Raw genomic sequence first — 17,458 nt, 5'->3', positions numbered from 1 at the left:
AAGGGAAGTGGGTAGGGTATTTAAAAAAAAAAACTCTTAGATATAAGAAATGATGGCCAAGCCCCTAGGATGCCCTTAAGCTAGGAGACCTGCCATGGACATGGAGTGCTGGGGACTGGGACAGTAAGAATGATGAGCAATAGGAATGCCATTATTTAAATAATCATGGAATGATATTCAAATATTATGTTTTATATCGTGTGTAAGCTGCTGTTATTTAGTTAATATGCCTGTAGCAAAGAAAATTCAAGACTATGTTGCAGTATATATCCAACACTGTAGTTTGCCATTAATGTAATGTCATGGGTATACATTTCCTTTAACAAGTTGTTTTGTATTTAATAATAGTGTGAGTTAGTTGATCTAGAGATTTTTTGGCCTTGTCATTGGCAATACTTAGATAAACATTAAAACATTATGACTGCAATCAATACTAACTCAAATGCAGCAGAATAGAGCACATTAAAGTTACATTGATGATGTAGTCATTACATTATGTCCCGGATATTCTATAAATAAACTCATCAGTCAAAACTAAATATTTTTTACAAAGGAAAAATTATAAAACTATTCAGACTTCATAAGGAAACTTTAGATATTCTAGGCATATTGTGTATGGTCTGTTAGTTTTAGAACTCACCCAAATGTAAGCTTGCATTTCATTGTGACTAGACAGTGATACTCAATTAACGTAATTTCAGAATTAAGAAATATGAGATGTACTCTTACAGATGTTGAATGATTTGTACTCCTGTTAAGCGTACTAACTGCAGTAGGATAAATTACCCGCATTTTCAGATTACTTCACTTGTGTTGTCTGCAATTGTGATACATCTAATGTTGTTCATGCCCTGTTTTGCATGTGCTCCAAAACATATGTTGAAGAAATTGTGATACTTAAAACATAAGTTTTGGAAATACTGGGGAAAATTAGAGAATGTGACCCTGGAAGTCCAGGGGTTAAACATTTTGTCCAGTTCCATAATAGTAATACTGACATATTGCAGCTTTGATACATATTTGTGCTGATTTTAAGAAAAAAAAAAAACTACACAATGAAAGCTGCTGTTAAGGCCAGGGATGCAATGTTAATTCTGAAGTTTAACACCTATATACCCTTTAGGACTGTGTGATGAAATAAACTGAAAATATTTTGACTGGAAAATTATCTTGTATGGCTTTAACTGATTTTATTTTCATTTTTTTATTTTTATTTTATTTTTGTACTCATAATTGTTTTTAATTCTTGTGTTGCCTGTTACCCATTGGTAATCTTTTTACCAAGGTGTCAGGACAGTGGAAAATAAGAAAGACTTTGTTTTATTTAATGTATGTATTATTTTAATAGATGTGGTAATACATATTCATTTCACTTGAGGACCTCATAGTGATCCTTAATGGCTGATTTAAGTAGTGTTTCACTCTGGATTGGTGTAGTGAAGGCTGAATGTTTGTCCAGTGGTGATAGACACAAGACAGAGTATGCTTTTTCACCCACTTGTAAATAGCCAGGTTTGCATTTGGATGTACTTGTATAAATACTGGAGGGAGTGCAAAATGAGTATGATGGGAGTGTGTCCATATTTTATTTCTAAATATTGGACATCTGTCTATTCAACCATTTTTCTCAACTACTGTTCAAGGTTGCAGTGGTAGCTTTTCCAAAATGGCTGTGCATTGGTCAACAATATAATTTCAACTCTTCCAGTTTGAAAAAAGAAACTGATAGACAAGGGCCAGTAACTCTGCCAGTTTTAGTAAAAATCAGTTACTGGCTACTAAGTACACTGCCTGGATGCCTGCAAAGAAGAAACTTAGAGAGCCTGAATAAAACCAGGTAGAAATGTTAAGAGAAAATACTGACTGAGAAGACTCCTGCAGTTGTTCAGAAAAAAAAGTTCAAGCTCCAGCTTTGGTACAAGGGAAGTCTTCCATTAACTGAAAGGAAAATAATTCAAATTTGCTCAGAGCTGGTTAAAATAAAGGAAACATTGAAGGAGTATATCAACTCGAGTAACAAAAGGCTGGAAAATGGATGGAAGAAGCTTTAAATAGCTATTCCGATGAACTGATAAAACTGCAAAAATCAAAGGTCGAAATAAGAAAGGTCTGGCTGAATATGACTGCTTGAGAAGAGCTGTTTCAAAAAATAGCATAGTTAGACAGAGCACACAGACAAAACCTGTGATTTGCTGTTGTACCAAAGAAACTAGAAGGCACATACTGTATTAATTTTTTGAAAGCACAAACAAGCAATTGGACTAGTATTCCACTACAGGATTTCTTAAATGAAATGACACATTGTGTGCATGCTCCAAATCTGGATATTAGAGAGCAGCCAAGACCCGTATTAGTAAAGATGCAATCATACTAGCATAAAGAATTGATCCTGTAGCAGGAGGGCAAAGTTTTAAAAAAATGGCGATGGTAGAATGTTTGTAGAAAATGATTATTCACAGTGCACTGGCAGAAGAGAAAAATTTATGCCAGCAAACAGTGAACACCACTTGTGAGATTCAAGCTGCTATATTGGAGGATCAAAGCCATGTTTTGATGCAGAACAGGCTAAGGGGAAATACAAAAGTTTGCCCAACAAGGGGTGTGCCATCATTCTTCTGATGATAATCCTCATAGAAATACTTTGCCAGTGAAACCTTTCCAAAGTTTCAAAGGAAAATGCTTGAGAGGCAGAAAAAAGCACAGGTATTGAATAGAAAATTCTGGAATACTTTGGATTTGAACTGGAATCTGAGGTTGAGAGATGAAGATGAACAGGAAGAAGACCAGCAACACTGAAATTAGTGAATCAATAAGACTATAAAGCATCAGTCACATATATGAAATATGGCTTTACAAGAAAAAGTGGCTGAGAAAGATTGAATTTTTGTTTTGTTTTTTAAACTTGCTAGGGGACTGACATATGCCACACTTCATCTCATTAATGTTTGGAAGGACACTAAAATAGAAAAAAGAAAAACGAAAAAACAACTGTAGGTAAAATAGTTTTTGTTTTTAATAATATTTGTATAAAATATGTCATGATATAAATTGCATGTTATATAGTAAAGCATTGTCAGTAACTGTTCTATGTAATAAAGATTACTAAAGTAAACAAGTACCTTTTTTTCTTGTTTTTACAAAATGTAGGCATTACTTTTTATAAAATGTAGGCATTACAATGTAAAAAGATAAAGGGTGGACAAAAGCACATTTAAGTGAGGAGGTTGTGAGCTTGGGCTGTTGGGGTGGAGGAATGGGGTGTAAACGTTCACTGATTATAATATGTGTAGAAGTGAACATTTTCTTTTACTTTTGCATAAGTGAATGTCCGGATTAATGCAGTTGGCTTAATCTAATGACAATTTGTTTTGTACAAGCAAGTGTTTTTTTAATGAGAGACCACAATGTAATAAATTGTTTTCTTTACACAAATAAATGTTCAGTGCCAGTTGAGAAGACTGCAGCTTAGCGGAGCTGTACTTTTTGTTCTTGTTTCCATGGAAACAAGCTGACTAAAAGTGAAGACAAACTGAGATTCTGGACATTCTTTACTTTGAGAAACATAAAATTAAAAGGTACAAGGACAAGTAGCTCAGTAAAAAGCACAATTTTGAAATTATTGGGAGTGAATAAGAGGTAGCAGTTTTTCTGATAACTGAATATAATTTAGTTTTATTTAAAGATACTCAATGCAGTTTTTAAGGCTACATGTTAATGTTATCTGTAAGCATACAAGTTGTTTTTACATATGGGAACAAAATAAAGGTAAAACAACAACAGACAGCAATTAATGTAAGTAGGAACTTGGATTGTACCATGCTGCTTAGAATGGATAACCTTAATTTTAGGTTAATTAATGCCTGTGGGTTCAGCTGTCTATTTTGAACAATTGTTCATATTAGAAGGATTAAACTTCTTTATTTGAAGTTATGCATAGTTTGTGTGTTTGTTTTAAGTTGAAAGATTAAAGGGGTGTCTGAGTGTGTGTGTGTGTGTGTGTGTGTGTGTGTGTGTGTGTGTGTGTGTGTGTGTGTGTGTGTGTTTGATGGTTTTCATTAAAACTGACAGTCTTTTAAAATCTGACATTGGTTCAAATGGTGATGACAAGAAACAACTGTATAAAGGATCAGACTGCCAAACATTCAAAGGTTCATGTAACACAAAAGGTTGAAATAGACATTTTAAAAAACTTGTCATATATAATAGGTAGGAGTAATAACTTCTTGTCCTAATGGCTTCATTAAGCATGTTTTTTGAATATGAATGGCTTTAGAGGTATAGACAAAAAGGTAAGAGTATTGAATTATCTTAAGAAATGCAGAATGCAAATAGCAGTGCTGTAGGAGATGCATTTCAAAAGAAGTGAGCATGTGCATTTGATAAAGAAACAATTTCAGGGTGGAGATTCAGCAGAATATCAGGAACAAAAGAAAAGGGGAGTACTTACACTAATTGCTTGAGGAGCTCCAACATGATAGAAGATGAAAAAAGATAGTAATGGTAGATAAGTGGTAGTTAGGGGCTACTGGCAAGTGAAGATTATACTGGCATGTGTTTATATTCCCTGTACAACTGCTGTTATAGAGTTTAAGAAAACTTTGAGAGAAATAATTAGCTTTTAGCAGGGAATATTAATTATAGGTGTGGCATGGAACTTGATTTGCAGCAGTGAGGATGTATCTAGGGGTGTGACAAGGGAAAATATAAGAAAAGAGTATAGATTTCTTAAGAAATTTATGAAGATATTTGGTATGGAAGACATAAATTCAGTAAGTGGAACTTTGAGAAAATTTACATATTGTTCCCCAAGGTACAGTAACTGGGCTAGACTAGTCAGAAATTATATTTCACAGGAACATGTGCATTTAATTGAAAGCTTTTACAAGCATCCACTATCTATTAGAGGTCAAACCCCAGTAACAACTAAGGTAAAAATGCAGGGTAATTAAGTAAAAATGAGATGCTAGCATTTTCCTATCTACCCGTTAAAAAGAGAGGAAATTAAGGAATGTGTAGTGGAAATTATTTGAGAGTTGTTTGGGAAGATAGAAATTTCTTCAGAAGTGTATAGCTAGTGAGTGGGATAAAATAAAAGTGGATTTAAAAATGGTAGAAATAAAAGAGAAAGAGATATGGTTAAGAAATAACAAGACTTAGAGGGGCTGACAAAGGTTAAAGCACTGCAGAATAAACAGAATCTCACAGAACAAAGAGGCACAATTGCAGAGTGCTAAAGAGAAAATATCGGAATATCTGGAAATATATGCATGTGTTTAGAAACAAATTGCTCTTAAGCAACTGTTTTTTGATAACTCATGAGCACAAAAACTCTTAGCAAAATGACTTGGGCAACAGAAAGTAGAAAGGTTGTTGCCAAACTTATTGTGCCTATAACAAGAAAAATAACTAGAGATCCTGTAGCGGTATTAGAGATATTTTGAATTTTTTTTATTATTATTTGTATAAAGCAGAGTAATGTGGAAATCAAGAAAAAGCACAAATGGAAATATTTATGGAAGACATAAGTATGCCAATGTTACAGATAGATGAGGCGTAACAACTGTTAAGAGAGGAGGAGATTAGATAAAATGGTGATGTATAATTAATCTGCAGGAAAGTCTCCAGGAATATATGTGAAAGTTTGGAAGGTAAGAGAGAAGAAAGTGAAAAATATCTGTAAGGTTTTTTTTTTTACAGTATTTTAAAAGGAGGGGTGTCCTGGAAGAAAACTGTGGTACCTATAATTTCTTCCTCCAAAACCAACCTCCTGCACGAGGACTATTGCACGGCTCCGAATACAAAATCAATCTAAAAAAACATGTTGAGCCAGCAAACTGTGACCTGGAAAAAACTTTTATTGATTAATTATAACAGCATGAAAACAAGTAACCAGACCGGTTTCGGCTGGTAAAAAACACAGCCTTCATCAGTGTAAACCAGAGACGTCAAGTGCTACTGTTTAAATACAATTAAATAAAATTCCACTGGTTCATTTTCAGAATTGTTCATTGAGGCCAGGTGGGAATAATCCACCTAACTTCACAATCAATTTATTTTCTTTAGAATCTAAATAGAATGCCATCCAGGTTTCTTTGATTTGTTACCCTTAACAACATCAATGATCATAAAAGTAAATTTTGCAGTTTTATGTACCAAACAATGTTTATACAAAGCATTATTAACTTTTTTATTTTTGATGTTAACTTACATGTTTAGTGATTCTGTCTGAGAGGACGAGATGTTTGCCCAGTGTAAAAGGAACCGCAGGTGTATGTTGCCAAATAGACTAACCAATCGCTGCTGCAATTGCCAAAAAATTTTATGTCATAAACCATGGCACAATTTTTGCTTGTGAATTGTTTAGACTTAGTTATTTTATCACAATTGATACAGTGACCACATGGGAAGCAACTATTCAAAGTCGTCTGTAATGAGTGAGAATGGCTGATGTCATGTGTGTGTTTGTAATGATTAAAGCAAGATGCCAAATGCCAAATTCTTGCCTTTGCGAAATGAAAACAGGAATTTGTCTGGTATTATGTTTGCTAATTCTTGATCACATTGTAAAATATTCCAGTGTCTGTGTATACTGTTGATTAATAAATCAGAATTTCTAGCATAACTTGTTACAAACCTAATAGGTTGGGGTTCTTCCCTATTGCGTGGTTTATAAGTTAATAAGTCCTCCCTTGGAAGTGTGTTGACCCAATTGCTGGCTTGCAGAACATGTCCCATGTGATATCCCCTGGATCTGAATCTATTAGTCAGATCCTGTCTGTGTTCTTGAAAAGATAAATCATGAGAGCAAATCTGCCTCATTCTTATAAATTGAGATTTAGGGATATTTCTAGTGATGTGAGGAGGATGGAAACTGGATGCATGGAGGACAGTGTTGTATTCGGGGTACTTCCTGAAAACCTGAGTGCTTAAAGTGTGATCAGGTAGTCTGTTGATCAGAACATCAAGAAAGGTGATAGTACTTACATGATAATTCACTGTAAATTGTAAACCCCATTTGTTGTCCTTGAGATAAGCTATGAATTCAGCTAGATACTCCATATCTCCCCTCCATACCATCCAGCAGTCATCCAAATAACGTCTCCAGATATCGATTTCATCCAAATAGATATTATGGCTGTTATCATAAATGATTTGATCTTCGATAAAGGCCATAAATAGGTCAGCCTAGATGGGGGCAAAGGATGCCCCCATCGCTGTGCCCTTGGTTTACCAGTAGCAAGTATCCTGATAAAAGAAGACTTTATTAGTAAGGACATGTTCTGCAAGACCTACCAGGAAGGAATTGAAATCTGGCTGATATAAACCAGCCACTTCTAACCAATGGGCAAGAGCTTCCAAACCAACCTGATGAGGAATGTTGGTATATAGAGCACTGACATCAAGTGTACACATTAGCCATCCTGGTTCCAACTGTGTATCAGAAATAATTTGTAGAAATTTGGTAGTATCCTGTAAGTGAGAGCATACCCATGATAGCAAAGGCTTCAGATATCTGGTGAGGAATATAGATAGTGGTTCCGTTATGTATCCCCTACCTGACACAATAGGTCTACCTGGTGGATTAACCGGGTCATTGTGTATCTTGGGTAGAAAGTAGATGTATTGATTGGCAGAATCGTTAGCTGCTGCATCACGTTATCTGTGATGATGCCTTCGTCCCTAGCAATAGATAAAAAGTCATCAATCTGTTTCTTAAATCTGAAAGTGGGGTTGATTGACATTTCTGAATAGTAGCGTCTGTCCGAGAGTTGTCTCTTGGCCTCCTTGTCATAATCAGACCAGTTCATGACTACTACCGCCCCTCCTTTGTCGGCAGAAATGATGACTATGTCCCTGTTGTTCTGTAATTCATTGATTGCTTGCTTCTCAGCCAGTGACAAGTTATTGGGTTTGAAGCGAGTATCAGTGCCAGAATAATGCAGATCTTTGAGAATACTGCTCTGGAACTGGTGTACAATGGGATGCATGGGAGGAAGGTATCGTGATTTGTGATACAAAAATCTATCATGATTATAATTACTATCCGAATCACCAAACTGCAACTTTAGGTTTAGAATTCTGCAAAAAGACATAACATCTTGTGCCAGGACATCCTCAGATACCACAAAACCAGGGATAAAAGTAAGACCTTTATTAAGAATAGACAGATGGGTAGGTGACAAAACAAAGTCTGATAAGTTTAAAACATTTACATTTACATTCTTGTTTATTTCTGCATTGCTAATTTCAAAAAACTTGGAATGTTGTTGATTTTTCTTGTGCTTCCTCCCCCCTTGTTTATATCTTGTCCTAAAGGGACAAATCCCTGCATCCTTTTGGGGGTCGGTGAGTCTGATGCTAAGTGTATGTCACTGTGTATACAGGATGATGGGTCATCAGTAGATGAACCATTGTCTGTAGTGTGTTTCCTGAGAATGGACCTGGACCTTTTCCTTTTGGGAGTTCTAGGTTGATTTGGTGTAAATCTAACATGTTTGTTAGAATTGCTGAATGGGTTGGCAAACTGGTAATCAAGCTGATCACGCTGAAATTTTTTGATTTTTCTGATCTTAAGTTGTTCCTCAATGTTGCAAAGATCAGTTGCCACCTTATTCAGATGTTTAGTAAAAAAAAGTATCTCCCTCAAATTGCTGTACTTCATTGCACAGTTCGGTGACCACATTGATCACCCGGTCAGTCACTCGATCGTGATATTTGGCCAAAGCCTCAACAAAGGACATGGTAGCCTGTTGTTGTATAGCTGCCCATTAACTATTTAGCTCCTTATCAGCCTCGCCCACATGGGATTGTATTCTGATTCTGAGCCCTCTCGGTGTGATGCCTTTGGCCATATAGGCCTTGAAAAGCTTAGAGTGCCATACATTAGATCTTAATGATCTGAGATGTTTATGCAACTTATCAAAGGCTAAACCACAAGTGGTCACTGGTGTTACCATTATTTATACTGGGACCCAGTCCAAATGCTCCAAGGTCCTCTCTGTCTGCTGATAAACCTGAAACTAAACTAAGTAGATCCATCCTAGTGGTTCGCAAAACTGTTGATAGCAATAATTATAATGTTGACTTGTAAAGCCAAAAGAACAGAAGATCAGCGGCTTATAAATATATTGAAAATATATAGGAGTCCATCTAAATATTGACAATAATAGCATTGATCCAAAAGGATTTAGGATTGCTACGTCAATGTCATTGGACCATAGCCGATCATTAAGTAAAGGAACAATAATAGCCAGAAAAAGCATAGGCCAAATACTGGCCAATTTCAAAATTGCTACGTCCCTTTATAATATCTGGAAAGTTAATGCCTTAGGCATTAAGACAATTGCTAAACCAATTTATATATGGTAAAACTGAAGAAGACAGAAAACAAAAGACAAAACCTGAGATCTGGATGGATGATCAGCAGCCAAGAGGGGCCCAAAATCTAACTTATTATTGGATGCAGATAGTCAAGGGAATAAGCCAACAACAATGATAAATAAGTCAATAATGTATTAACATGGCCCGGGAACAACAATGTGGCCCAAAAAACTGTGCAAATTGCACAGATATCCAAAATGCCAACCAATAGTTAAATGGAAAATATCCCAATTCAGAATAATTATTGTACAAACATAGAACTCTCATGAACAATGCAAATAATAATAAATGGAAAACCGTAATTATACCTCTTATCATTTAAAACCTGTCCATCCTAAATGAATCATGTAAGTAATACTGGGGCAACTAACACCAAGTTCAATAATTCATAGACAGGCTAAGGTTATATGTAGAAGCACAAAAGATATAAGGAGTATCGTGCCTAAGATATACCACGAATCCCTGTCTGTTAGAGAACCAGAATTCAGCATATATATATATATATATATATATATATATATATACTAAAAAGTTGAAAAATGTTATGCCAAAAAGTCATATAAGCTAAAAAGACAGGGTAGACACAACTGTCAATCCTGAACGGATCCAAACCAGTGATACTGGGAGAGCTGGTACTAAGTAAACAGTTGTAAACAGGCTGGAATTATGGTTTAAACAATGACACAATAGAACTGAAGTAGTAATGTGCCATAAACATGCCTAAATACCTGACTACTAAAAGAGCATTGGAAAACATTAGAAAACTAGTATTCACATGCATAACCCCATTACAGTGGCTTATTTGTATGTAGTTCCCCATATATCTGATGCCTATGTCATACAAACATCTGACTCACCAGCTAGACAAAAGACAAAAATCAAAGGTGTTAATATATTATTGTAAAACACAGACATTCCTATGCATAAAACGCTAAGCCCCCTCAATCAAAAGTAACTGTATTACTGTAAAAAGACCAGTCAAAAAAAGCATCTGCAAAGGCAAAAATGTGTCCAACGACCTTCCTGTCTTATCAGAAATCAACTAGTGTAAATTAAACCACCACTAAGCAATCCGATGTTGCATATTCCAAACCGACCAAACAGTTTAATGCCAGAGAAAATTGCATCCGACTCGTTAAAGCCTCCGCGATGTAACACTGCCGAAACTGCTGACTGTCAATGGCATTCTTAATGTTCATATATTGAAATCTGAATAGTTGGTCAGGATAGCGACAACACCTGTCCATTTGCCATGAAATCAGTACAAAATTGCTGAATAACCAATTCTCGAAAAGATAATAGCCATAGGGTTATGAAAAACAAGTCCGGTGTGAAAACAGTCAGTATAGACAGTCCGCTCACCAGCGGCTGTTGATATGACCAAGATGTAATCCTCAAAAAATAAGTTTGTTCCACATAAAGCAAAAACAGTACCTTTTAGGTGCTCAAATCAACATTTGATGGCACTGATGATGCCGCACGTTCATTAGGCCGACCCGCCAGGCTGCTGCAAGCAAGGGAAGACAAACAGAATATTTCCAAACTTATATCCCTGATAGAATCCAGATGTTGTAAAGGGAAGATATTCCAAATGGTTGAAATATAAACCAAAACGGCATATAGGAGCAAGAAAATGAGCCCACAAAATGAAAAACAGTATATGAGACTGCAGAGACAATCATACAGCCAGCATCAGGTTCACAGGCCCCCAGCAGGATGTGAAAAACGGTGCAACCTCTAAAACCAACCTCCTGCACGAGGACTATTGCACAGCTCCGAATACAAAATCAATCCAAAAAACATGTTGAGCCAGCAAACTGTGACCTGGAAAAAACTTTTATTGATTAATTATAAGAGCATGAAAACAAGTAATCAGACCGGTTTCGGCTGGTAAAAAACACAGCCTTCATCAGCGTAAACCAGAGAAGTCAAGTGCTACTGTTTAAATACAATTAAATAAAATTCCATTGGTTCATTTTCAAAATTGCTCATTGAGACCAGGTGGGAATAATCCACCTAACTTCACAATCCATTTCTTTTCTTTAGAATCTAAAATTGAATGCCATCCAGTTTTGTTTGATTTGTTACCCTTAACAACATCAATGATCATAAAAGTAAATTTTGCAGTTTTATGTACCAAACAATGTTTATACAAAGCATTGTTAACTTTTTTATTTTTGATGTTACTTACATGTTCAGAGATTCTCAGCCTGAGAGGACGAGATGTTTGCCCAGTGTAAAAGGAACCGCAGGTGCATGTTGCCAAATAGACTGTCATAAACCATGGCACAATTTTTGCTTGTGAATTGTTTAGACTTGGTTATTTTATCACAATTGATACAGTGACCACATGGGAAGCAACTAGTCAAAGTCGTCTGTAATGAGTGAGAATGGCTGATGTCATGTGTCTGTTTGTAATGATTAAAGCAAAATGCCAAATTCTTGCCTTTGCGAAATGAAAACAGGTATTTGTCTGGTATTATGTTTGCTAATTCTTGATCACATTGTAAAATATTCCAGTGTCTGTGTATGCTGTTGATTAATAAATCAGAATTTCTAGCATAAGTTGTTACAAACCTAATAGGTTGGGGTTCTTCCCTATTGCGTGGTTTATAAGTTAATAAGTCCTCCCTTGGAAGTGTGTTGACCCAATTGCTGACTTGCAGAACATGTCCCATGTGATATCCCCTGGATCTGAATCTATTAGTCAGGTCCTGTCTGTGTTCTTGAAAAGATAAATCATGAGAGCAAATCCACCTCATTCTTATAAATTGAGATTTAGGGATATTTCTAGTGATGTGAGGAGGATGGAAACTGGATGCATGGAGGACAGTGTTGTATTCGGGGTACTTCCTGAAAACCTGAGTGCTTAAAGTGTGATCAGGTAGTCTGTTGATCAGAACATCAAGAAAGGTGATAGTACTTACATGATAATTCACTGTAAATTGTAAACCCCATTTGTTGTCGTTGAGATAAGATATGAATTCGGCTAGATACTCCATATCTCCCCTCCATACCATCCAGCAGTCATCCATATAACGTCTCCAGATATCGATTTCATCCAAATAGATATTATGGCTGTTATCATAAATGATTTGATCTTCGATAAAGGCCATAAATAGGTCAGCCTAGATGGGGGCAAAGGACGCCCCCATCGCTGTACCCTTGGTTTGTCAGTAGCAAGTATCCTGATAAAAGAAGACGTTATTAGTAAGGACATGTTCTGCAAGACCTACCAGGAAGGAATTGAAATCTGGCTGATATAAACCAGCCACTTCTAACCAATGGGCAAGAGCTTCCAAACCAACCTGATGAGGAATGTTGGTATATAGAGCACTGACATCAAGTGTACACATTAGCCATCCCGGTTCCAACTGTGTATCAGAAATAATTTGTAGAAATTCGGTAGTATCCTGTAAGTGAGAGCATACCCATGATAGCAAAGGCTTCAGATATCTGGTGAGGAATACAGATAGTGGTTCCGTGATGTATCCCCTACCTGACACAATAGGTCTACCTGGTGGATTAACCGGGTCATTGTGTATCTTGGGTAGAAAGTAGATGTATTGATTGGCAGAATCGTTAGCTGCTGCATCACGTTATCTGTGATGATGCCTTCGTCCCTAGCAATAGATAAAAAGTCATCAATCTGTTTCTTAAATCTGAAAGTGGGGTTGATTGACATTTCTGAATAGTAGCGTCTGTCCGAGAGTTGTCTCTTGGCCTCCTTGTCATAATCAGACCAGTTCATGACTACTACCGCCCCTCCTTTGTCGGCAGAAATGATGACTATGTCCCTGTTGTTGTGTAATTCAGTGATTGCTTGCTTCTCAGCCAGTGACAAGTTATTGGGTGTGAAGTGAGTATCAGCGCCAGAATAATGCAGATCTTTAAGAATACTGCTCTGGAACTGGTGTACAATGGGATGCATGGGAGGAAGGTATCGTGATTTGTGATACAAAAATCTATCATGATTATAATTACTATCTGAATCACCAAACTGCAACTTAAGGTTTAGAATTCTGCAAAAAGACATAACATCTTGCGCCAGGACATCCTCAGATACCACAAAACCAGGGATAAAAGTAAGACCTTTATTAAGAATAGACAGATGGGTAGGTGACAAAACAAAGTCTAATAAGTTTAAAACATTTACATTTACATTCTTGTTTATTTCTGCATTGCTAATTTCAAAAAACTTGGAATGTTGTTGGTTTTTCTTGTGCTTCCTCCCCCCTCGTTTATATCTTGTCCTAAAGGGACACATCCCTGCATCCTTTTGGCGTTCGGTGAGTCTGATGCTAGGTGTATGTCACTGTCTGTACAGGATGATGGGACATCAGTAGATGAACCATTGTCTATAGTGCGTTTCCTGAGAATGGACCTGGGCCTTTTCCTTTTGGGAGTTCTAGGTTGATTTGGTGTAAATCTAACATGTTTGTTAGAATTGCTGAATGGGTTGGCACCCTGGTAATCAAGCTGATCATGCTGAAATTTTTTGATTTTTCTGATCTTAAGTTGTTCCTCAAGGTTGCAAAGATCAGTTGCCACCTTATTCAGATGTTTAGTAAAAAAAGTATCTCCCTCAAATTGCTGTACTTCATTGCACAGTTCGGTGACCACATTGATCACCCGGTCAATCACTCGATCGTGATATTTGGCCAAAGCCTCAACAAAGGACATGGTAGCCTGTTGTTGTGTATAGCTGCCCATTGACTATTTAGCTCCTCATCAGCCTCACCCACATGGGATAGTATTCTGATTCTGAGCCCTCTCGGTGTGATGCCTTTGGCCATATAGGCCTTGAAAAGCTTAGAGTGCCATACATTAGATCTTAATGATCTGAGATGTTTATGCAACTTATCAAAGGCTAAACCACAAGTGGACTCTGGCCCCAAAGTTTCACTGGTGTTACCATTATTTATACTGGGACCCAGCCCAAATGCTCCAAGGTCCTCTCTGTCTGCTGATAAACCTGAAACTAAACTAAGTAGATCCATCCTAGTGGTTCACAAAATTGTTAATAGCAATAATTATAATGTTGACTTGTAAAGCCAAAAGAACAGATGATCAGCGGCTTATAAATATATTGAAAATATATAGGAGTCCATCTAAATATTGACAATAATAGCATTGATCCAAAAGGATTTAAGATTGCTACGTCAATGTCATTGAACCATAGCCGATCATTAAGTAAAGGAACAATAATAGTCAGAAAAAGCATAGGCCAAATACTGGCCAATTTCAAAATTGCTACGTCCCTTTATAAATCTGGAAAGTTAATGCCTTAGGCATTAAGACAATTGCTAAACCAATTTATGTATGGTAAAACTGAAGAAGACAGAAAACAAAAGACAAAACCTGAGATCTGGATGGATGATCAGCAGCCAAGAGGGGCCCAAAATCTAACTTATTATTGGATGCAGATAGTCAAGGGAATAAGCCAACAATGATAAATAAGTCAATAATGTATTAACATGGCCCGGGAACAACAATGTGGCCCAAAAAACTGTGCAAATTGCACGGATATCCAAAGTGCCAACCAATAGTTAAATGGAAAGTATCCCAATTCAGAATAATAATTATTGTACAAACATAGAACTCTCATGAACAATGGAAATAATAATAAACGGAAAACAGTAATTATACCTCTTATCATTTAAAACCTGTCCATCCTAAATGAATCATGTAAGTAATACTGGGGCAACTAACACCAAGTTCAATAATTCATAGACAGGCTAAGGTTATATGTAAAAGCACAAAAGATATAAGGAGATATACCATGAATCCCTGTCTGTTAGAGAACCAGAATTCAGCATATATATATATATATATATATATATATATATATATATATATATATATATATATATATATACTAAAAAGTTGAAAAATGTTATGCCAAAAAGTCATATAAGCTAAAAAGACAGGGTAGACACAACTGTTGATCCTGAACGGATCCAAACCAGTGATACTGGGAGAGCTGGTACTAAGTAAACAGTTGTAAACAGGCTGGAATTATGGTTTAAACAATGACACAATAGAACTGAAATAGTAATGTGCCATAAACATGCCTAAATACCTGACTACTAAAAGAGCATTGGAAAACATTAGAAAACTAGTATTCACATGCATAACCCCATTACAGTGGCTTATTTGTATGTAGTTCCCCATATATCTGATGCCTATGTCATACAAACATCTGACTCACCAGCTAGACAAAAGACAAAAATCAAAGGTGTTAATATATTATTGTAAAACACAGACATTCCTATGCATAAAACACTAAGCCCCCTCAATCAAAAGTAACTGTATTACTGTAAAAAGACCAGTCAAAAAAAAGCATCTGCAAAGGCAAAAATGTGTCCAATGACCTTCCTGTCTTATCAGAAATCAACTAGTGTAAATTAAACCACCACTAAGCAATCCGATGTTGCATATTCCAAACCGACCAAACAGTTTAATGCCAGAGAAAATTGCATCCGACTCGTTAAAGCCACCGCGGTGTAACACTGCCGAAACTGCTGACTGTCAATGGCCCCTCTTAATGTTCATATATTGAAATCTGAATAGTTGGTCAGGATAGCGGCAACACCTGTCCATTTGCCATGAAATCATTACAAAATTGCTGAATAACCAATTCTCGAAAAGATAATAGCCATAGGGTTATGAAAAACAAGTCTAGTGTGAAAACAGTCAGTATAGACGGTCCGCTCACCAGCGGCTGTTGATATGACCAAGATGTAATCCCAAAAAAATAAGTTTGTTCCACATAAAGCAAAAACAGTACCTTTTAGGTGCTCAAATCAACATTTGATGGCACTGATGATGCCGCTTGTTCATTAGGCCGACCCGCCAGGCTGCTGTAAGCAAGGGAAGACAAACAGAATATTTCCAAACTTATATCCCTGATAGAATCCAGATATTGTAAAGGGAAGGTATTCCAAATGGTTGAAATATAAACCAAAACGGCATATAGGAGCAAGAAAATGAGCCCAAAAAATGAAAAACAGTATATGAGACTGCAGAGACAATCATACAGCCAGCATCAGGTTCACAGGCCCCCAGCAGGATGTGAAAAACAGTGCAACCTCTAAAACCAACCTCCTGCACGAGGACTATTGCACAGCTCTGAATACAAAATCAATCCAAAAAAACATGTTGAGCCAGCAAACTGTGACCTGGAAAAAACTTTTATTGATTAATTATAAGAGCATGAAAACAAGTAATCAGACCGGTTTCGGCTGGTAAAAAACACAGCCTTCATCAGCGTAAACCAGAGAAGTCAAGTGCTACTGTTTAAATACAATTAAATAAAATTCCATTGGTTCATTTTCAAAATTGCTCATTGAGACCAGGTGGGAATAATCCACCTAACTTCACAATCCATTTCTTTTCTTTAGAATCTAAAATAGAATGCCATCCAGTTTTGTTTGATTTGTTACCCTCAACAACATCAGTGATCATAAAAGTAAATTTTGCAGTTTTATATACCAAACAATGTTTATACAAAGCATTGTTAACTTTTTTATTTTTGATGTTACTTACATGTTCAGAGATTCTCAGCCTGAGAGGACGAGATGTTTGCCCAATGTAAAAGGAACCGCAGGTGCATGTTGCCAAATAGACTAACCAATCACTGCTGCAATTGCCAAAACAAATTATGTCATAAACCATGGCACAGTTTTTGCTTGTGAATTGTTTAGACTTGGTTACTTTATCACAATTGATACAGTGACCACATGGGAAGCAACCAGTCAAAGTCGTCTGTAATGAGTGAGAATGGCTGATGTCATGTGTGTGTTTGTAATGATTAAAGCAAGATGCCAAATTCTTGCCTTTGTGAAATGAAAACAGGCATTTGTCTGGTATTATGTTGGCTAATTCTTGATCACATTGTAAAATATTCCAGTGTCTATGTATGCTGTTGATTAATAAATCAGAATTTCTAGCATAAGTTGTTACAAACCTAATAGGTTGGGGTTCTTCCCTATTGCGTGGTTTATAAGTTCTATAATTTCTGTAATAGATGGTAAAGGCCAATCAGACCCAGCTACATAAAGGTCCATTTCAGTTT

The 17,458-nt window shown here is 36.4% G+C and overlaps 1 protein-coding gene across 4 annotated transcripts in view; it reads left to right on the top strand.

The window, feature by feature from the left end:
* The window catches only part of FIG4 (FIG4 phosphoinositide 5-phosphatase), a 3,828,182-nt gene that overhangs the window by 2,509,664 nt on the left and 1,301,060 nt on the right, over positions 1 to 17,458 (top strand). The gene's annotated exons all lie outside the window — the stretch shown is intronic.

Source organism: Protopterus annectens, chromosome 1.part0 (genome assembly GCF_019279795.1).
Source record: "Protopterus annectens isolate FY-2018-M chromosome 1.part0, PAN1.0, whole genome shotgun sequence".
In the NCBI taxonomy this organism is placed as follows: Eukaryota; Metazoa; Chordata; order Ceratodontiformes; family Protopteridae; genus Protopterus; species Protopterus annectens.
The sequence above is the reverse complement of the archived record's forward strand: the minus strand, read 5'-3'. Positions and strand labels throughout refer to the sequence as shown.